The sequence below is a fragment of the Aphelocoma coerulescens genome, assembly GCF_041296385.1.
Source record: "Aphelocoma coerulescens isolate FSJ_1873_10779 chromosome Z unlocalized genomic scaffold, UR_Acoe_1.0 ChrZ, whole genome shotgun sequence".
NCBI lineage: Eukaryota > Metazoa > Chordata > Aves > Passeriformes > Corvidae > Aphelocoma > Aphelocoma coerulescens.
In genome coordinates, this window is record NW_027184085.1 from 49,817,557 (window position 1) to 49,840,573 (window position 23,017).

The 23,017-nt window shown below is 37.8% G+C and overlaps 1 protein-coding gene across 8 annotated transcripts in view; it reads left to right on the top strand.

Moving 5' to 3' along the window:
* The window catches only part of LINGO2 (leucine rich repeat and Ig domain containing 2), a 512,261-nt gene that overhangs the window by 313,465 nt on the left and 175,779 nt on the right, over nt 1–23,017 (top strand). For 6 of the 8 annotated variants that reach the window (XR_011147766.1, XR_011147767.1, XM_069001991.1 and 3 more), the window contains one exon: nt 15,763–15,805. The gene's annotated coding sequence lies outside the window, so the exon portion shown is untranslated. Of the gene's footprint in view, nt 1–11,551; nt 11,637–15,762; nt 15,806–23,017 lie in introns of those variants that run through there. The other 2 variants (XR_011147768.1, XM_069001993.1) reach the window with 1 other exon arrangement.

A 23,017-nucleotide genomic window follows, 5' to 3' on the forward strand; every position in this document is an offset into this window, starting at 1 on the left:
AAAGATTTCAATCTTTTCAAGAAACACAAGTGTGGTGCTTCTGGAATAAGACCAATATATAGTGTTGGTTTTGCACAGCCTGGTTTTTAATAGCATGGGGGGCCACAGAGGTGGCTTCTGTGAGAAGCTGCTAGAAGCTTCCACCATGTCTGCCAGAGCCAATCCCTGATGGCTCTGAAGGTGGACACGCCACTGGCCAAGGCTGGGCCAATTAGAGATGATGGTAACGCCTTTATGAAAACATATTTAAGAAGAAAATCAAAACTAAGTGGGATGCACACTTTTAATTCCAGCCAGATGAGAGGAGGAGGTGAGAACACGTGAGGGCAACACCAAGGTCAGTGGAGAAGGAGGGGCAGGAGGTGCTCCAGGAGCCAGAGCCGAGGTTCCTCTGCAGGCCGTGGTGCAGACCATGGGGAAGCCGCTGTGCCCCTGCAGCCCATGGATCCACGGGGGATGCCGAGATCCACCCGCAGCCCCTGGGGGAGGTGCCCGTGCCGGAGCGGGTGGATGCCTGGAGGGGGCTGTGATCCAGCGGGAGACCCGGTGGAGAGAGAGGGCCCCGCTTCCAGGCGGGAGCAGCCTGTCCTTGGAGGGCTGCACCCCGTGGAAAGAGAGAGCCCCGGCGCAGCAGTTTTGGGAGGAGTGCTGCTTGTGAGATTGGAGATATACTGGAGAAGTTTGCAGAGAACTGTCTCCCGTGGGAGACATCTCCTATGGTGCAGCAGGAGAAGGACTTCCTCCCCCTGAGCCAACCAGAAGAAAATCTCGGATGATGAACTGACCACACTTCAATGCCTTGTCTCCCTGCACTGTCGGTGGGAAGGAGGGAGGGGTTGGGAAAAAAAGGTGTTTTTAAGGGCTTATTTTTACTTCTCATTATCCTCCTCTGATTTTGTTAGTACTAAACTAATTTTGTATCTCTAAGATGAGTCTGTTTTGCCCTTGGAGTGTTTTTTCCTGGTCCTTATCTCAACTCATGAACCCTTCCATAAATTTCTCTCCTCTGCCCAGCTGTAGAAGGGGAGGCTGAGTGAGCGGCTTCCACGGGTGCCTGGCATTTGGCCAGAACTGGTACCAGGTTTGCTAGCAAATCTTCTTGAAATAATCTCTTCCTTACAGCTTTTAATTCTTTCATGAGCAAATGAAACAGGCAAAATATAGCTGTAGTGTTTCTGATGGAGAAACCACAGACCCAACACTTATTCCCCAACTGTGCTGCTGGCCACAAGCTGAATGCCCTTCATCTCCTTTTCCTTGGTCCCTTCAGTTGTCTGCTGTGCCTATTCTAAATTCTATTCCTTGACACAATATTGTCTTGGGTTTTGTGTCCCTCTGGAACAAATAATAAGACCGGTAGAGTAAGAGTTGTTGGCAAGAGTGAGTTTTTGAAATAGATATAGATGAAAAGGCTGATATTAAAGAAATTACCTAGGTAGTGCCCTTGAAGTGAGTTTGATACTAGACCACCTTGGACTCTTTTATTTTTTTAAACATACTAGATTATGTCTTATTGCTGGTTTTATTTCTTGCATTCAGTATTTCTGTATCATTTTCTCATCTTAGATAGCTGTCAGACCTCTGTTAACCATAGTATCTGAGCTTTTCCCTATCTTTACTGTATTTCTCCTCATTGCAGTCATGTCATGCTATTACCTGTACTAACTGAGACAAGATGAGACACTAACTTACTTCTATAAGGTTGCAGATAGGGTTGATGTTGGAGTGCGAACTGAAACTTATGCTCACACATTTTTCACTGTGCATTATAAACTTCATATTTTATACATCGATAGGCAACCAGAGTTCACTATCACACTCTGGGGGTGTCAAGGGAAGTCACTGGCCTGTTCCTTCTTGGAAAATAAACCACTCTGCTAACAATCTAGTCTGAATAAAAGACATTTCTTCTTCACCCCTGCACTCTCCTTGAGGAGCTGAATATGGTGGTATTTCATAACATGCTTCCTGCAAAAGAAAAACGGTGTAAATAAAATGTTCATATTAGTTATTCAGCAGCATAAAAATTCTCCCCAATTATTTTGGAGAATGAAAATAATTGCATCTAAAATAGGAACTGGATAGTCAAGAAAGTTTGGCTTTCTTTGCCATCTTTGATGATCTATAAATAGTTTGTCATAAATTACCTAATAACAAGGTTTTTTTGCTTTTACATTCATTAGTGGTGTCAACACTGTACTTCTTCTGGGCTTCAGTTCACTGAATCACTCCTGCTTAAGGACATTTATAAATGTACATAATAGCAACTAAAGTCAATTGGAACCAAGCAAGTAATTAACTGCTTATTCAAAAATAAGACTTTAATTTGTCCTTACAATTGATATACTCTTCCCGTTGAGTTTAAGAGAAGGATTACAGTGCCTCAGTTTCAGCCTCTGTGACTATCGGTGTCTACAAAGCCAGTTAAGCAGCGTCAGCTTTGAGAACATTCGGCCAAGGTATTTCAAAGATAGAATTTGGTTGCAAATTCGAGAGTGGAATTCAACTAGAAAATTAAAAGAAAGAAAATGTTTTCTTTGAACCACTACATTTCATTTAAATAAAAATTCTCTTCTTGCCTAGTGTCTTAGGAGCCTTATTGACATGCAACTTTCTTTGCTTCTGTTTCATTTCATCTTGTGGTGCATGTAAGTCTTCCATGAGTTAGACACAAGCCAGTGTTGCACTAATTCTAAAAAAAGCATGGTGATGCAAGAAAGAGATATAAGGGTGAAAAATTGAAGGATTTGAAGAAAAAAGCTGAGGACTCTAGGAGTGAAAAAGCAAGAGTGATTAGCAGGGAACTTAGTTTAAGTAGGGTAAATAGGAAAAAAACAAGTCTGTTTCCTGCCCACTCTCTTTTCTTTAATAAATATTTATACATTTTTTCTCAATTTCCATTGCGATCACATAGAACTATCAAGATGTAAAAGCTGACATTTAGAAGAGTAGTTGTTAGTATCCTTCTACTTCTTAATTCATCAGAATTAATGTCCTTGAGATATTCCAGTGAAGTAATTTTAGGATACATGATCACCTTGAATTCTTTTTATGTGCTTTATAAATTATTACTAAAATAAATAGCTGCCTGTAAAGTTATCGTACTGCAGTATTTGTGTTGAATATTTGAAGCAAATGTATATTAAACAATATCTGTCTATTATGAATTTCTTTTTTCCTTTAAATAGGCATTAAATACTATAGCCTTAATTTCATTTTCCTCAGCATGATCCATGATAGCAAATAAACCAAATATTATTTTGCAATATGATCACTCAGTTTCCTCCCTGTATAATAAATCGTGTCTTCAGAGCTCTTGGAGTGCACATCAGTCTAGTTAAGCCCTGAACCACCTCGTGTAGACACATTTACTAGTCTAGTGTGGAGTTATTTATTAGTCTACACTAGTGCTTATGCTGTTATAGTTTATATGAGCTAATTCTATCAAAATAAATAATCAGAAAAGCCTTCTGTACCACAGATGGCAGTGATTTAACTGTGCTTTGATATTTAGTGTAATATGTCTGTGTTGAGAAATCCTATGTAATCACACTACATGACAAACTATAAGTGGCTTTTCAAGGTGTCTAACAAAGGAGGTAGACTGTATATTTGTAAACTTCAGAGTGACACATCCTTGCATTTTCATTTAAAATAAAAATTTAACAATATAAGTTAATAAGAAATTAGATAATTCAACATCATTTACCCTTTTATCTGTTATAAGAGCATTCTGTAACCTTTTTTTGGTTTTAAAAAATAAGTTCAATTTTCTTTTCACTAAGAAGAGAAGACAGTTGGCTATAAAACTGTGAGATTTATCTCCAGTATAAACCAAAGAGTTTTTATGTTTAAAAGATCCAAAGACCTCAAAGCATAGTCCATTTGCTATATTAAACAATGTCAACCTCTTTTGTAACATCTGAGGAATGGAAATTGACATATTGTGCACTTCTATTTTCTTTTTTTTGTTCATCTGTATTATTCCTACAGCTTTATTCTACTTAACATTATTCTCCAACATATCTTCTAATTTTCTGTTTTCCACTGAAATGAGTTCCTAAAATTACCTTACCTTCATCTGTTTTCCAGGCAACTGCATCCTGCTGTATGTATGACATAAACCCTTTTCCTGCTTCCTTTAAAAGACTGACCTGTAACTGGATTGCTTCCACCTTTGCTGATGCCACCTTCTCATTAAGGTCTTTTCTCATAGCCAGGGCTCCAAAATAATTTTCTTTCCACTTCCTGTTGTTGCTCCTGGTTGTCAGAATGTAGTCATTCCTCATTTCTACTTTATTGCTTCTCAGTAGTTAGTAATATCATAGGCAAATGGTAGCCAGTATCAACCCATTTAAAAGAATACTAAACACAGTATAAAATAACTCTAAATTTCTTTCTTGCTAAGTAGAATTGCTATTTTGGTTTTAAATGTATGCCAGGTACCATTAGGAAAAGGACAGTAGAAAAGAAACAAAAACACTCTCTGTAACTACATAGAATATTTTTTTAAAGCCATTAAAGAAATTAATTTTCTATTAGTAATTTTAATTATTCATCTACAGGCTTACTACATTTTAGGTATTATTATGACAAAGTCAATATTTTAGTGAATATGTATAGACACCATCTATAAAGGTACACAGGATCTGAACAGAATGACAAAAAGCTTACTTTGCTGCATTATTCTTTTAAAGGCTTTTATCAGTGTAACAGCTGCACACCATTCAGTCACTGATGGAATATGTACTTGATCTTCAATATGTGAAACATTACCAATTCACTCAGTTTCCAAAGGACAAAGTGTCTGTCTCTGAAATCACATAGCAATTGTGTCTGGTTGCGGAGCAAACTATATGTTCACTTGTTGTATTGAAGGTGTTGTATTAAGACAGTGTGTCTATTTGTGGTGTGGGCTTTTTGTTTCAAGTTAAGTCATTCTGATCATATAAAAGAAACACATTATAGTGTCTGAGAAAAAAATTATCTGCTGAAATGGTTTAAATCAAATCAGTATCAAAATTGTTTGTGTTAACAGCACAGAATTAAGTTGAAGTCAGTGAATTACATATTTGGTAACAATAGCAACAAAAAAACCCATATACCCCACAATACTAAACACTTACAAAAGCTTAGTAAACATCTGCGAATTTCCAGGCACCCTTCTGTAGCAAATCCTAAGACAACACAATTCCCACCCACACAAATACACGTGGAAGACTGTACAGTTGCATGTGCCCATAGCTGCACACACACTGCTTCGCCTTAGGGGCTCTGAGCATCTCAAACCTCCTCCCTGGCTGTCGGGGCCCTGCACACACTCAACCCTCCACCCTCCTGCTGCAGAACAGGCTCTGCAGCCCCGCCTGCACCTGTGCTCCCCTGCAGCCCACTGACCCACGCACCACCTGGGAGCGGGGTCCCTCTTCTGTGTCCTTTGATTGAAATGGCTCACAGTGGCGTGCGTGTGCACCACAGCAAGACTGAACTGCTCAGGGTTTTTCTTCTTACACAGCCTTACACTGTATTGGGACAGCCACACGTTCTTGGATTTGAGGCATAAATACAGAGTTAGTAACTTTTCTTTGGCTTTATATTTGGAGGGTTACCACATGCAAGATGGAACAATGTAGTGTGGTGGGAGAACGTGTGTATATATATATATCTATCTATCTTCCCGTAAGAAGGCAAGGAACTTAATTGCACTTGTATACTTCTGATCTTTGTCTCCTGAAAATATATACCTTATATATACCTTCCCTGGAAACCCCATGACATTCAGATACTTTCTAAACAACTTAAATATTTATACAGGAACATCACGCTTAAAAAGGGAGATGAGCTTTCCAGGAAGACAATGCTCAAGAATAGCAAGTATAATCCTGTTCACCAATTTTAATTAGGAAGCTACCTGTTAATTAGTTACTATTGTTTTCAAAAAATGCCAGTTAATAATATAAATTCAGTGATATGGTCTTCTTCAACTCCTTTTGTAAATGCTTTGAAGTTATTCACAATGGTTCTTCAGGTGCAGATAGCAATGAATTCGATTAATTATTGCTTTTAACACATTACCATTGACATTCTTCTCTGAGAGCTCATTTGTTTAAAATTGAAATCTTGAGTTTTTTACAATGTGGTTGTTTCTCTTTTGAGACTGATTTTCCTTTATTCACCATTTTTCCTTGTCTTCCTTCTTCATGTTCGTGGGGTTTTGTTAAAGGAATAAATTTCCTTCGTTAAATTTCCTTCGTTAAAGGAAAACATACTTCTCTGGGCTGCTTCCAGATATAGCTGTAGTTTTGATGCCATTTGCAGTCAATCTCATCCTTGTGTTGATTTTTTGAGAATTCATTTCTTATAAACAAGCAATTAATTTTGCAAATGCAAATAAAAGTCTGTTCAGGAGGATTGAGTGTTTTTGTATGTTCAGCTTTTAATTTCAAATCTTATAAAGGTGGTATGTATCTGTGTGGGTAAGTTTTAACATGGTAGTCTGTGTTTTGTAGTTGTCCTGGTTGTTCTAAACTGTCATTCTTCTCAAGCTCCATGCTGTCAGAAGCCAGACAACTTCAGTTTGATTAGTGAAGCATATTGTCAATGTGTTACAGGCATAGGGTGCATTTGGCTTTTTTTAGAGACCTTTATTTGTTTGTTTGTTTGTTTGTTTGTTTGTTTTGGTTTTTTGTTGTTGTTTTGTTTTGTTTTTCATTCTAGGGACTTTTTCTAGAAACACAGGGGGATGTTAAGTTTATAAGTAAGTTCTTCTGAAAGGAGGGACAGCTTATTATTCAAAACAGCAAATTGCTTTCAAATAGCACTTTTCATTTGGATAATATCATATGAATTTGAAGCATTGTGATTCTCATTCTGAGATATGCATGTATTTTACTTCATTTGGCATTGGGTAGTGAGGGTACATATATCTAGATTAAAATTGCTGTGGACTCAAATAAATGACATGGTTGCATCTTATGATGATCTCTTCTAAGAATCAATGAGTTAGGGGTTTATATGACCTGCCCCTTTTTCTAAACTAGACAAAGTATGTCTATTTACATCTTCTCTGCCTACCTCAATAATTTTTAAATGCCTCTGCCCCAAGCCACCCTCAAGAGAGGAACATCTGGGAATTAAGTGGGATTTCCTCTCCCCATGGGCACTAGCACCTAATGCTCTATCACAGAAGAGACTCTCAAGGCTTGGTAAGGCAACCTGTGTTGTTAGTACAATGTTGGAGGAGGAAAAATTATGTTTAGTCAAAGCTATGTGAGAAGAAACAGAGCTAAGATTCATATGCAGCAATTCTCCATTCTTTAATCTGTGCTCGATAAAACACCTTGACTATAAAATAGTTTGTTTCCTGAAAGGATATTGTAACAGTAGGCATCAAATAAGGACAGTAAGTAAAAATAAACTACTTGTTAACTTGGTGCCTGATTTCAGCTCAGTTTGCCTGTTTCAGCCTCTTCTACCATCATAATTTCATATTGTCTTTTTCCTCCCAGGAAGAAAATCTTATGTTTATTGAATATTGTGTGGAGCTTTGGTCCCTGCAATATAAAAAAGATATAAAACCATTAGAGCATGTCCAAAGGAAGGCAATGAAGATAGTGAAGGGCCTTGAGGGGAAGCCATATGAGGAGCAGCTGAGGTCACTTGGTCTGTTCAGCCTGGAGGAGACTGAGGGGAGACCTCACTGCAGTTACAACTTCCTTGTGAGGGGAAGAGATGGGGCAGGCACTGATCTCTCCTCTGTGGTGACCAGTGACAGGACCTGAGGGAATGGTCTGAAGCTGTGTCATGGAAGGTTTAGGTTGGATATCACGGAAAGCTTCTTCAGCCAGAGGGTGGCTGGGTGCTGGAACAGGCTCTCCAGGGAAGTGGTCACAGCACCAAGCCTGACAGAGCTCAAGAAGCATTTGGACAATGCTCTCAGGCACAAGGAGTGACTCTTGGGTCTGTCCTGTGCAGGGCCAGGAGCTGGACTCAATCCTTGTTGGTCCCTTCCTACTCCATATATTTGAAATATTTTTAAAAAAGTAAATAGGTATGCATTTATAATTGTGTATGACATTGACAAGATGTCAAGAAATATTTATTTCTTTTTCTTCTACACTCTTCTGCACTCTAGTATAGTTCCGCATTTGCTGCATTTTCAGCTAGTCTAAACAGCCTGCAGTAGAGGTATTCTTATTTATATCTTCTGAAGCAAAATTCTATTAGGGCTGTTATTCATGTTCCTTCAGCAGCTATATTAGGATGAATCCAACTGTACTGAGTTGGTCCAAAAAGGAACAGAATTAAAATTGCTGAGGTGTGAGTAACCCATATTCATATTCCTCTTCTGTTGATTTGGAGAGATAAAAGGTGGAGAGATTGATCTGAGTTAGCAAAACTATTTATAGTCAGACTGCTTTAAACTACTTACACCGAGGCTGTCGGCCAGCCATCAGTCTGTTGATTGACACATATAAGCAATTACAGCTAAGCAAAATTTCAGCTTGCACTCAATATAGACCTCAGCTCTGAGGTCTGTGTTGAAAAAAGAAAACATTTATGCAGCTTTAATTTTCATTCTAAATTAGAATAAAAAGCAAACTTTGGAAACCCGGAAATGATTGTTGAATGGGATCATTATTCCCTGGTAGTCGTTGCTAATGGCATTCCTAATAATATTTGCTCAAAATCATTCTAAAGGAACACACAAGTAGGATGTTGATAATCCTTTTACCCATTAGTTGAACTCTTTGCTGGTTGAAAAGAATTTGAAACACAGCTCTTTCTAAACTGTCTTTAGAGACTAAGGTTACCAGAATGCCTATGAGTGGCAGAGTTATTGTTAGCATAATTGCTGTATTTGTACTTTGGGGGGGACAGTTGAAATATTAGCCCTGCTGATACATGCTGCTGAAACAGTTGTTCTCATAACCAGCTGCTGGAGGGCATTGTCTTTAACCTTCTTTACTCTCAAGCCAGCTGCACCCTAATCCATCAAGTTGCTTGTGGTGGTTTTTCACATACTGTGAGAAGATTCATATCGACAAGAAAGCAAGTATTTGGTAGTTCTAAATTTTAGTATTTCTTACAGTCTCAAAGCATGTGTTGCTGCCTGTCAAGCTCTGATTCAACTGAGCAGAATGTGTTTCTGACAGAACTTGTAGAAACAGAATTACAAAGATATCCTAGAAACAGCTGCGTTTCGAGGCTTTACTGATCTCTCAAATGATGTAAATTGGTAAGTAACAGGAATATCTCCATTTGAGACCATTGCTATGGCTATGGCAGTCTTTTAATTTGCAACATAAATAGCATATTTTACTTCCTATCACAGTGGCCAGCAAGTAATCCAAATGGATTACTTGAATCCTGGGATGATTAAAGGGGCAAGAAATGTACAGTGGATTCCTTTTGAATAGTTTAAACTGACCTGGTATGAGGTGTTAGCAGAATGTGTAAATTAAAGGTCAGTAGGGAATCGTTACAACTTGCCACCTCAAATAAACCTTTTTTAACTGCATTTTTGGCACACTTATTTTCTAGTTTCTTATCTTTACTTGCACCAGCTTAAGATGTGTAGGATACTACAGTTTATGGAAATTTATTTATTGCCCTCCTCCAAATTCCTCGTTCAATGAGGTATTTTCAGTTACAGTTAAATTATTCTGGTAAAAACATTCTCAAAAATAGCTGAAGAGTATTATGTAAAATCTTTATAATGGATGCCATTTATGATGGCCTTGTATTGTCCATAATACTGCATGAGGAAAAGAAATTAGATTTTATTTTATTTAAAAGAGAAAATATAAGAAAAGACCAGATGCCGTAAGAAACAGTTTCCGCTACAGAGCATTGTGCAATCTGACTGTAGCAATGAGATCCTGTGTGTGGCACTGTGAGCATCTTCTACCTAGTGCAGCTCCTTCACACAAATACAGCCCTTACCTCTCACACTTTGCTGCAAGATCCTGCTGTCATTTTATGAAGATCTAAAGCTTATTGTCTGTAAGGGATACCTGTATGCACAAAAGGCTTTTATCCTCCCTGAATGTATTGATATCTAGCTGCTGAAATGCACTGCTATGCGTGCACTGGTGAGCAGGGGAGGTAGCTGATTTTATTAAACAGTCATAGTAACACTGTGCACAATACAGACAGCAAAAGAGAAATTGGCCTGCCCGTCATTTGGTCCTCAGGTGTTGTTTTGTGGCTATGACCAAGACAAAATTTAGGAGAAATTAAGCAAAATTTCAGTCACTGTCCTCTCAAAAAATTTCCATAGAACTATAATTGTTCATAGTGGCATACCACGTTCTAACAAAATTGTGGATTTCAAAAGTTTTACCGTTTTTCTCATGCATTTGACTTTGCTTCATTTTCTGCTACTATTATGGTTATGCTTTTTGAGTTCCATGAGGCTCATTGCTCTCATTTTCCATAACTTTGACTTAAATGCAAAGTTGCCAGCGCTAAGGTAAGTCTTGGCTTTTCAGTATTAATGCTATTATTAACTTAGGAGAAATCCATCTGTAGCATATCAAGGACTAAGCAGACTCAATTTTCCTGGTGAAAGATGGAAATTTTTAGGTGTAGTGGAGGTAGATGAACATAGCCTTTTTTTTCCATTTAGTAGCGACAGGTTAGTTACATTGTTCTCAACCTCATGTCAAGAAATGTACATGTTCATATAACAACCAGACTGTCATTCTAAAGGTCTTTTAAAATACGAGAAGCAGCTGTCAGTGAAAAATGTGACTATGCCACTAAGAATGAAGAAGTGATGGAGCCTTTTGTATGGGTAAAGACATTTAAGGAACTAATGCTATTTAAGGCAGGACAGTATGAAAAGGGATGTGATGTGACCAGCATGGGAATCTACTTGTTATGTACCTTCCTGAAGCACATTCTGCCATCAGTGCATTCCTTCTGTGGTTGTGATGTTAATTCCTGAAAAAGGGTCCTGGTGATGCATGCTTAACTTCATGTGAAATTTTCCTATGGATGTAGATTAGGTCATTGAGGCTGAATAATTTTCATCTTCCTATAGCTGCAAGACTTTATCAGCCTTTGAGTGCTCAAAGTGAATCTCCACTGTTATTCCTTGAAGTAAACATACAAGATTCTGTTTTTCCTTGCTTTTGCAATCTGCATGTGTTCTGAGGTCACTGTATGATACTGTCTTCCCTATCATCTGCCCTGTGCCAGACATGAATCCTGTGCTTTCCTGTGTCTTTAGGCTGTTTCTCAGGAGAGGGGGCAGAGAAGCCAGGCAAATTTTTCAGAGTTGTTTGTGCTCAAGGACACACACTCCCCTGCATTCCTGCTGCTACAGAGCCAAGGAAAGCACCTTCCTGCTGTTTTTTCCCAGCTTTCAGCTCTGTTTCTCAGGAAACAGAGAGTTAAACTTCTTTGCTTTTTAGCTAGCCTGCTAGCTGAGGCAAGAAGGTTTTTTTTTTTTTTCCCTGGGACTTTGGCTTCTTCTTCTTCTCTTCTGGACTGTTCAGCAACACCAGAACATCACCAGGAGAGCCCACACTGCAGCCCAGAGGGGCCCACGCTGAACCCCAGCTCTGGAGAGGGCAGAGCCACACCTACAAAGAGCTCTGAATCTTCCAAGGTCTTCTCCACAGCGATAGGTTTTATTATTTAACATTATTCATTCTTTTTTTCTGTGCCTGCATGCCCCTGCTTGTTAAATAAATCGTTTTTTTCACTTTCCTCTGAGGAATTTCTTTCCAAACCTGGTGGGGGAGGGGCTGCTGAAATCTGCCTTCTAACAGAGGGATGTTCATTTCAGATGTTTTCCTCCAAATTTATCTCAAACCAAGAGAGCATGCTAGACATGATCTTATATAAAAAAATTCATTCATCTGTAATTATATGATCTCATTTGGCATCTAACTCTAGGACAAGAAATCAGTGATTTAATTTTCTTTCAAAGTCTTTGTCTATCAGATACAGAACAAGCTAAGTAATTACCTCTTAGTTATTGTGAGAACTGTGCCCTCAGTATTACATTCCTAATCGTTTTCAGTTAAGGAAATTTATTTTTATAGATCATTCCCTGACTGTTTCAGGCTGGGTGATTCTCCATTGTTTACAGTGTAGAAAGCAAGGTCTATCGGTTATGTTAAGAGAAATTGTCCTTCTGGTACATACAATAATATGCATACAGTGTACTTACCTGATTACATACTATATTTTCATTTTATATGGGACAATTCAATCCAAAATGTTTTATAAATATTCACAGAACACCCCAATAGTGATCTGTAGTGTGCTTGAAACTTCCAAGAGCTTCATAATCAAATTAAAACCAGGTTTATGTTATAAATGTGGGTGAGATAAACCCATCCTTTTTGTGGAAATATCATGTTTACAATCTGGTCAATTGTGCAGGTGGAATCTGTATGTTTTTAACCATTAACTCACAAGACTCTTGTTGTGGAAAATTTACTGCATGCCTTGAGCTGAGTTAAACACAGGTTTGTGCTTAAATATAAAAGATTTAATGTACAATGCACTGGACAGTCTTATCACCGTAGGCTGTTCTCTGTAGAGTCTGCAGAGGCGCAGCAGGAGTCAATTCGTTACATACACACGCGGCGGTACCAGTCGCGCGAACATCAGCCCAGCACTGGATCCATTCCCCATCCCAGTTCTGCTGCCCAAAGGTGGCCTCTGGCATTTGAACACTCATGTCCATGAGTGATGGATTGTTGCGAGACAGCTCTGCAACATGCTTCATTCCCAAGGGAAACTATGTCCAACCAGTTCAAGCTCTTTCACTGTTGGACCTTCTTGTCCTCCCTGCCAGGTCATTCCTTGGTCACAAATTACCAATTCTGAGCAGCTACAGTTTGATTTTCCCCTTCACTCTACTGTGTATGCATACAACCCTTGTAACTTGACCACTTTTGCCAGATTTTCAGAGGATCAGCAAAATGGCAACTTTGTGGCAAAAGGCTGCTCTTTCAGCAGAGAATGAGGGCTCCTTTAAAGCTGGGGATGCTAGAACTATAACCTGACAATCCTTGACAGAAAATTCTGCCTAACAACATAGGCTGGAAATTTTTCAGCAACTGAATAGTCATACTTTGAATATTTTATGATTCGTCATGGTGCATCTTGTTCTGTCATTGACACTAAGCTGTCTCAACTACATCACTGGCATCATTTTGTTTCAAAGAGGTATTTGGTCATAATTAACAGAAAAAAGAAAATCCAATTCATAGTCTATTGCTCGTTGGAGTAAACTAATCCCAGCACCTGATGTGTTGATATATGTACCTATTTGTTTTACAAATCAGGATTTCTATTTTTGCATTTGAACAAACTGTGCCAGAAACTGAATTAATTGGTTCTTGAGATAAAATAAATTGACTAGGTGCGTGAAGTATGTTGGTCTCTTGTGAGATTGTTCTAAGCATATGAAAGTTGTGGGGGTTTTTTAATCAAATAAATGTTTCAGAATATATGTAAATTTTAACAAATGGTGTTCTTTAGTGAAATGTAGAGTAGTCATCACTGAAGGAAGTCATCTACTTTTGCATCAGTGATTAATGGAGCTGATAGTCTTGACTGCAATGTGGCTGTGTCAACAATCCAGGAAATACATTATTGTCAAAAATACAGTAATTGGACTTGTGAGGTCACTGGTAACCTTTATCTCTATTGACTTCAGCTAAGTACAAATCAAGTTGGTGATATTTTTAACATTAGCTGTTACATCAGCTGAAGTCTAAACCACCATGTCAGTCTGAATGATTGAAAAGCATTTCGTGTATAGTATCATGAAATAAGAGTTGTGGAATTTTTGAAGAGAACATTAGCAAAGATCTGTTTGGGAATATGGACTTAAAATCAGAAAGCCTGTAATATGTACAGCAGAAAGAAAGCTTGGTAACACAGTAAGTTCTCTGTTTATGAGGTGTTAGAGACTTATGTATTCTATTAAGTAGGAATTACAGCTAAAAACTTATATTCTTCAAATGCTTTCTATTTTTCATAGCTGGAGGGCATTTTTTCATACTGGTCCAAAAACCATCAGTGTGTTTACCTGAAGCATTCCACTTAGAAGGAAGATCTGCTTCCTTGAAATTAATGCATTTTTTTCAGGTTTATTTTGAAGATGATTAATTCAAATAACCAAATTTTAGCTTTGGGTGGGGTTTTTCGGTTTAGGTTTGGTTTTTTAAAATTTTATTTTTCTGCAACAATACTTATCTAAATTTACTTTTTTATATGCAGATTAATGAAATTGAAAATGTTTGTCAATGGTTTCAGTGTCTTTAAAATGAAATAAATGGTGGCATGTTGATCTGTACACACAAAGATACGCTTAATGAGAAAAATTTTGGTACACCAAAAGATCAGAACTTATCTCTAATAAGACACAAATCAAGTTGTTAAAGGTGGGGAAATACACTTTTCCTTGTTCTAACCAATAAAAAAACAGCTTTAGCAACAGGGTTACTCTGATTCTTACACCACTGTGATGGTTTTTACAGAGATCATTTAATGACATGAACATAAAGGAAATATCTTGGATCATCCCCATAAACTGTGTATTTTTCTATAAAACATATAAATCTATGAAATTAAGGTGAATAGGATGGTTCTACTATCTATATTATAATAAGGCAAACTCTGCAGTAGAGTAACAGTAGAGTACTTGGGCTATAGCTTTATCATATTTCAAATGTGGCAGGTAAATTCACACTTACAGAAAATTGGATGTGGCAAGTCCAATGTTTTATGAATTAAGACATTTTCAAAGGGATGAGGAATAAAATATTTTCAGGCAGTATTTAAAAGAATATATGTCGATGCTATATACATACATAAACATGTCTATATAGATTTATAATAGTATAAGTATACATTTGTAAATATATATCTAGGGTAGAACAAGGGATGGTAAGGACATGCTACCATAGGAGTATTCTTCTCTCAGAAAATAATAATGCTTTCATTGTCTGTTTGTCAATGGGGCTTTGATATCTTGAACTCAAGGGGTAAGATACTTAAATACTATAAATTTTTATTACTTTTCTGAAATCACTGCACAAATAGAGAAGCAAAGGATATGTTCCAATGGTTCTTCCACAGCAGAGTAGGAGAGAGTATGACGTCATTCACATAACATGTGCAAAACAAAAGTTAGGATGAGAAAAAGCTTACCAAGGTATTCCTTGGTAAAATAAACGGTTCCCAGTTCTCTGCCTATCTGCTTTGTCCAGTGTGCTGACACTAGTATTGGTAAACTAAAAGTCATTACATTCTCCGTCATTCTAAAAAAGCTGAGTAAGAGGTTGGTGCCAGGTATTTTCTTTCTGTCATCTATGAGATTAGTATTTATTCTTGAACAGTTTGTTGGTTAACTGCTGCTGCAGTTAACAGTGCTGCAGAGGGACTACAAAATACAGTTCATACCCACTTCATAAAATAGTTGCTTTAGAAAGGTTTCTTGGTAGGCTTCATAACACAAAATGAACAGAAATCCAGGAAGGGAAACTGGGCTGGGGAGGACTGTATAGTACGGTGAACCTTCTTTTTGGAAAACGCACTGAACTGAGGGACTGAGGGACTGAACAAATTGCACTCATCTCTTGAAGGTAGCTGGAAATCAGACAGGAGCATGATACTAGGTACCAAGGAAGCTTGAAAAGTGTGCTAAATACAAGATTTCAGGGGACAGGAATTTTTATCCTAAACTAAATTAGTTGCAATAATTTTAACAGATAAATTTTATTTTCAAAGGTGCAGTGATTGTCTCCAGGACTTGAACCCACTAAGTCTTAAGGTATGTTATTTGTAATTCCCTTAGTAAAACTACTTGATCTGAGTATGTCTTCTATTACTATTTGTGTTTATGTTGCAAGAGAGTTAAAAATTAAATTCTTTAATCTTATGTTTGCAAATGTTAAGAATTTTCTTTTTTTCTATATGGAAAAGGTGGGATGTATGTGTATTTTGTCTTTTTGGCTGGCAAGTGGATCACAGGTCATATATGTTGTCACTCTTAAATAAATGAAATAGCTTTAACAAATTTATGAACTGATAAGTTCTGTTCTGTTTTGTGACTTACATTCTTAATAATGAAATCTGAAAAAGAAAGAAAAATGTAATGTCTGCATGATTATATTAATTTTTTCTTTACTGAGCCTTCATTTTGATTGATTGTGTATCAAAGGTCATGTTCCTGTAACTCGTTTGAGAACATCATTATTTATAAAATAAGGTGCTAGATGCAACACTGAGGATAGGAAAATAAAAATTAAAGAAGGAAAGGGAAAGGGAAAAAAAGAAATTACACTCTCAAAAATTAGTTAAGAATTGAAAATGAGGCTATGTGATGTTTAGTTGCCAACTGGGGTTAAAACGCAACAGTGGTTTGGTGCCCTTCCACCCTTCCTTCCTTCCTGCCTTCCCACATTCCTGCCTTCCTTCCTTCCTTCTCACATTTTTCTTCTTCTTCAGGTAGATTACAGTAGAGTTAGAGAATAGTGAAGATTTTTAATATCCTTTGAATCCTTGAAAACAAACTGGTCCATTTGCTGGGATCCAGTCTGTTGCTGAATTATGGTTGAGGTCTTGTTTACAACATTAACTTTTGTTTCACCCTACACTGTAGCTCCAAAAAGACCTCCAAACCTGTGAAAAGAGATTGTGATGGCACCATCACAATATTTTCTCTTCTGAAAGTTCCCACTCTTTGTCCCAAGTACCTTTCAACTTTCTTCTTTGTTTTGCCACTCTGCTACCTCTGCAATCACTCTGTCACAAACCCACTGAAAGGTCTGAAAATCCAGAAACAACATTTAAAACAAGTCATCAGAACTGATATTATATTGGATCTGTGTTCTTTTATCTCAGCCAGCTCTTTTTCCCCACCCTTTGTCTGAACTCTTGATTTAAATGTTAAACCCTTGGGTCAGTTAATGGTCCATACCATTTATGGATATGATGTTTGATACAGCATGAAACTCCTGTTATGGTGCCCTCTTTTTCCATTAGGACTACTAAAAAAATTATGACAAAAAATAGAGTGAGAGATTAATATATCCCCAGAGTTTACACAGAACGAGCCAAAGAGCAGTTCTCCACATCTTTCATTTCTTTCTTCTTTGAGACCTAGGCATAGTCATGAAATTGCTAAGCAAGACTAGCAAAATGCTAATACTGCAATTAGCAGTGTAATTCTCAAACCTGAGTGGAATTTCAGGCCATCACAGAGTGTAAGCTCCCAAGGTGTAAAGAAATGGCAGAGTCCTGTCACTAGTAATATCATGAAGCCTCTCATGTATGGAAATTGGATTCTGCTTCAATAAAAAATCCCTGAACGAAGAAAGTGCAAAATGTAGCCACTTCGTTTATTTTGTTTTCAGTCGTGGAAAAGCAACAGAATGTATAGGCTTATTTTTCATGCCTTGCTTGTGTGATTCTGCTAGCACAGAAGGAGCACACTTAGGTGTTTGTTCTGTGGCATTATGCTTTTAAAAGTATTCCAGAATTTAGCCTTACTTTCTCTCCAGTGTTACCTCAGTTCACTTTCAAAAATTGTACTGCAATAATGGTAAAAATGAACAAGTAGAGAATGAAATTGATGTTAAATATTAAAACTGTCTACTTAAATAGGGTTCTGGGAGGTTAGATATGTCCTTCTTGTGCAGATTCTTTATTTAAGTGCCAGTTTTGATGAATGTGTATTACTTCAAAAGTCGCAGCTAGTATTCTTGCACTAAACCCACTGTCTTAGCAGAGTAAAGACAAAATAAACATTCTCTCTTTTTACTGTTGTAAAACAATATGCTATTATAACAGAGTTTACATTGATACATCTCAAAGTATTGTGAAGTAAACAGAAGCTGTTAAAGATTTTTGTGTTCTTTGAACCATTCTATAGGACTTCATGGAATAACAGAATGGATGAGTGCGGCAAGCATCTCTGGAGATAGTCAAGTTCAGTGCCCTTGCTCAAAGCAGAATAAGCTAGAGTAGGTAACTTAGGACTGTGTACAGTCACATTTTTAATATCTCCAAGGATGAAAACTCCAAAATCTCCTGGTGAACCTACTCCAGTGTTCAAACAACATCACACTAAAAATTATTTTCTTAGGTTCAGACAGGATTTCATTTATTTCAGTTTGCGGTTGTCTCTTGTCTTGCCACTTGGCACTACTGCAAAGAATTTAACTTCATCTTCTTCAATTGCTCCTGATATGTATTTATACACATTGATAAAATTCTCCAAAGGCTTTTTTCTCCATGCTGGAGAGTCCCAGCCACTGCCAGTCACTCCTCACGTAAGACAAGCTCCAGCCCATTATCTTTGTGGCCCTGTGCTGAAGCTGCTTTAGTGTGTTCATGTCACTTGTTTTGGAGAGGGCAGAGCTGTGCACAGCCCTCTCAGTCTGTCCCACAAGGTCTGAGCAGAGGGAAAGGACCAGATGCCTCGATCTGCAATGTCTCCTAATGCAGACCCTCTTTGCTGCAACATGCTGGAATATGGTCAGCTTGTCTCCCAGGAACTCCAGGTTCTTCTCTGCAGATCTGGTTTCCAGCCAGTCAACCTGCATCATGCACTTGTGCTGGCTGTGTCATTCCTCCCCAGATACAGGGGTTTGTATGTCCCTTTACTGAGTTTCATGAAGTTCCTGTTGACGCATTATTCCAGCCTGTTGATGCCCTCTAAATGGCAGTAGATCCATCTGATGTATCAATCACTCCTTCCTGCTTTTTATAATCCTCAGATTACTGAAGGTGGACTCTTCTTAACTTCTGTATGCAGTGGTGGACCACCCCTAAGTCTGGAGGAGGTCATCCTTGAAAATCAATCACCTTTTCCCAAAAAAATGTAAGGAAAAAAATGGCATTGAATACAAGTGGGTCTGGTAAAAGAACTCTTCAGAAGAGGACAAGAAAAGTAATTCCTAAATAATAAATTATTTGCTTTTACTGTTGAAAGTGATCTAAATTTCATTTATGAGCTCTCCAGATCTAAAGCTCTACCATGGATTCTGAGTCAAAAATTACTGACAGGCAGAGGCTATTATCAGCGTTGAGCCTTTCATTTTCTGAAAAATTATAACTTATTGAGTAATCAAGGTATAACCTATTTTCAGCACCTGGGATGAGCACAAAATTTGAATCCTATGCTAGGTGAGTTGGTTTTTCTAGAATTACCAGAAAGTATATGCACAAGTGCAATCACAGATAGTTTGTTCTTTTGTTTCCCCTCTTCTCCACTTTGTGTTGATTCTTAATTAATTGATATAAATCCATTTGAATTCTCATCACATTGTTTCTCTTTGTTGCTCAATATTTCTTTCTTGGGACTTCTCTACAGACCTCACCTCCTCATTTATTCTTGTTGGATTTTGTGTTGGTATCCTTCTGCTCCATTGATTTTTATGGTGGGTCTGACTTATGAAACAGAATTGTCAGATATCATGGTTTAATCCTGACTGGCAACTAAGCCCCAGACAGCTACTTGTGCACTCCCTCCTGAAGGGTAAAAGTGAATAAACTTTTGTGGGTTAAGAAAAAGACAGTTCAATAGGTAAAGGAAAGCAAAACAGGGAAATCCTTTACTACTTCCCATCCACAGGCAGCTGTTCAGCCATCTCCAGGAAAGCAGGGCTCCATCATGCCTAACGTAGAATTGAGCAGACAAACATCATCACTCCAAACATCTCCTCCCCTTCCTTTTTTCCCTCCAGCTTTATATGCTGAGCCTGATGCCATGTGGTATGGGATATCCCTTGGGTCAGTTGGGGTCAGCTTTCTCAGCTGTGTCACCTGCCAACTTCCTGCGCACTACTCAACCTCCTCACCAGTGGCATAGGTGAGGAGCAACAAAGGCCTTGTGTCTGTCATAGCATTGCTCAGCAGTAGCAAAAATATCCCTGTGTTAGAAATATTGTTTCCAGAACAAATGCAAAGCCCCATACTAGTTACTAGGGAGAAAACTAACCCCACCCCAGCCAAAACCAGCAAAAAATGGGATCAAACATATCTTTTCTCCCACTTTTTTTTCGTGCTCTGTCTTCAGTACTATATTATTTATAGGAGATTGTGCAAAGCCACCTGTTGCCACATATTCAACTCTTCATCCTTAAAATCTCTTGATGCCTCTCACCCAGTGTTTGCTTGTACACAGTCTACTCCGTAGTCTTTGTCTTTGTCTTCCCGTGTTTCACCCTCCACTGCAGTGAAAGGTGGCTTTGGAGCATTCTTGAAGGAGGGATCTTCCTCTGTGGTATCCTGAACTAACAGGTGATCTCCATTTGTTAGCACAAATGTGTGAATTTGGGTTATCATATTAGTGGGAATTTTTTCTTTTGCTCCATTTGTTGGTATTTAGAGACAGGTACCTACCCTCACTGTGTTAGGTACCATTTCTGTCTACTTTTTCTGCTCTTGACTGTTCTAATTTTAAGCAGTTTTCTTTTTCTTCTGACACCAAAATTGGCCAGAGAATATACTTTCTAACAAAATATGAAGTATTAGAAAGGAGGAATTCTTTATTACAGTGCTGGATACATTTGGAGGATTTTCCTCTATCAAATGTGTGTCATGAAATTTTACAAGAGGGTATTTATTCCACTTGGATCATACACATTCATTATGACATACTTCTTAGCTAATAGATGAACATCACTTTTCCTAGCACTGATTTACATGCCTCAACCCCTTACTGAAATTCCTTCTGTGGTCTTAGCGGGTCATCTAAAAGAGTTTCTGGTGGTTGTATTCACTGAGGCCCCCAAAACTGTAAGTGGCCCTGCCTTGAACTTTTCTTAGGGGATGCGCTGTTGCTTCTTGTTACATAATTTTGCCCCAAAAACCTCTTAGGTCCCTCATTATCTGTTTATCCACTGATTCCAGCTAAATTTAGCATCCTGTATGTCTACTTTTATGTTCTTTCATCTAATTTGATCGTTAGTTTTAAGCTTTATTTTCAACTTCAAGGGAACTGAGAATTTCTGTTCTCTATGCTGTCTGTCACTTTAGAGAAGTGGTCAAGGTCAGGCATCAGTACTTGACTTAACCATTTTAGCCCAGTTTCCCTTTTTCTGACTCAGGAGTGCTCTCTGTCTATGCTATTATCAAATACTAATTTCTGGAGATCTCAACCTTTATCCAGCAGATTTATCCCTCGATTATATTGTCTTCTGTCTTTGTCACTTACATTAAAGATCAAAGTTGGTCATACAATCCTGATGCATCCAAATCTGAAATCTTAGTTAATTTCTTTCAGTGTAAGATGCAAAAATATCACATAATTTTAGATAAATATTTGGAGTATTTAACTTTGACCATACACAATCTGACATATTATGAGAATTTTATAACAACAATTTAATAAAATTTTCCAGTGCATTTCTGGAAGATACTCCTAAAACCTTTACTCTTTGTTTATACACCTTTATGTGTCTATGATATTATGCTTCTGGAGAAAACTCTCTTGGTGCTCCATCAGAGGTGTCACAATGGAAATCCCAAATAAAGTAAAAGCATCCTTTCCTATATATTTTGATTTCCATAATAGATTTATTCTGATACATATTAGTGTGTTCCTTCCTCAATCTCAGTAAAATTCAGTTCTGTGTTTAAGCATGGAGACCCACACATCAATCAGTGACTGATTAGTGACTGTATTAGATTAAAAAAATCCATCAGCATCTCAATGCAACGTATTCAGTTTATTGTCAAAGTATGTTCCATCAATCTTTAACTTTTCCTGCAGTAATCTCACCTGTGTATGATGAAAGATAATGCTGTAATTCCGGGTCGTTTCGTCCAGCAGATTCCTAAAACAATAGATATGGTTGCTCTTCCATTTGAAGTCATGAATGATAAATTTTTTACGCTTGGAAACTTTGTTTTTCATGGTGTTTCATCATGCTTCAGATGCACTGAACTCTCACTTCCAAACTGGGCTAAGTGCAATCTTGTCCGTCTTTCAGAAATATTTTCTGGTTGTGCAACTTTTAGAACATCTGCTAATGACTGATGAAAGCTGAACAACAGTTTCTCTTTTGATCCACTCAGTTCAGTTGTTGCAGGCTAAAAACTTTGATTTGTTGGGAAGCCATACTATATGTCAACTTCTGAAATACCTTGCAAAACTAAATTTACTGTCATTTTCTTTCAGACATTTCTTAATGGGGATTGAATATTTTCTTTTTTACCTTACATACATATGTATGGAACTAACACTCACCTCTGTGCATGTATTTTCCTGCTCTCTGTTAAAACCATATTCAACATTTGTGGAATGGGAACATACAGAATTTTTGAGATGTTTAGGAGTAGTGCTCTTTACATTTCAACAGGGACTGAAACAACAAATTGGGTCTCTTAAGGAAAGCACAGATCAGTGTAGCTACTGGATGAACTGACCATTATCTGTGTGCCTTTTGGTATTCTCTGTGATATCTGTGCATTGGTCTAAACCTTTCAGTGACAGAGAAAAAATGGTAAAATAGCTTTATTAAGTAAACTCATCTCATCTACATTATTCATCCTTTTAGTGAAAGAGGTAGGTGCACTATAGTTTAAACTCTGAAAAAAAAACCATCTAGAATGTAACAGAAGTATCCACTTGAACTGTAAGTCATGTTAGGAGTGACTGAGGGAGTAGGAGTTGTTTACCCTAGAGAAATGAAAGCTCAGGGGAGACCTTACAATTCTCTTCAAGTACATGAAAGGAAATTCATGGAAAGATAGGGCTTGGCCTCTTATCCCAGGAAACCAGTAACAGGACAAGAGGACATAGCCTGTCCGTACTGAATGAGGTAAGGTTCATTTTGGGCATCATGGAAAGGGTTGGTAAGCATTGGAACTGACTGCCCAGGGCAGTGGTGGAGCCACTATCCCTGCAGATATTCGAGAAATGACTGGACATGGAACTTAGTGGTATGGTCTAGATCAGTCAAAGGTTGGACTCAATGATTTTAGACGTCTTTTCCAACATAAATCAAAGAATCACAGAATATGACAAGTTGGA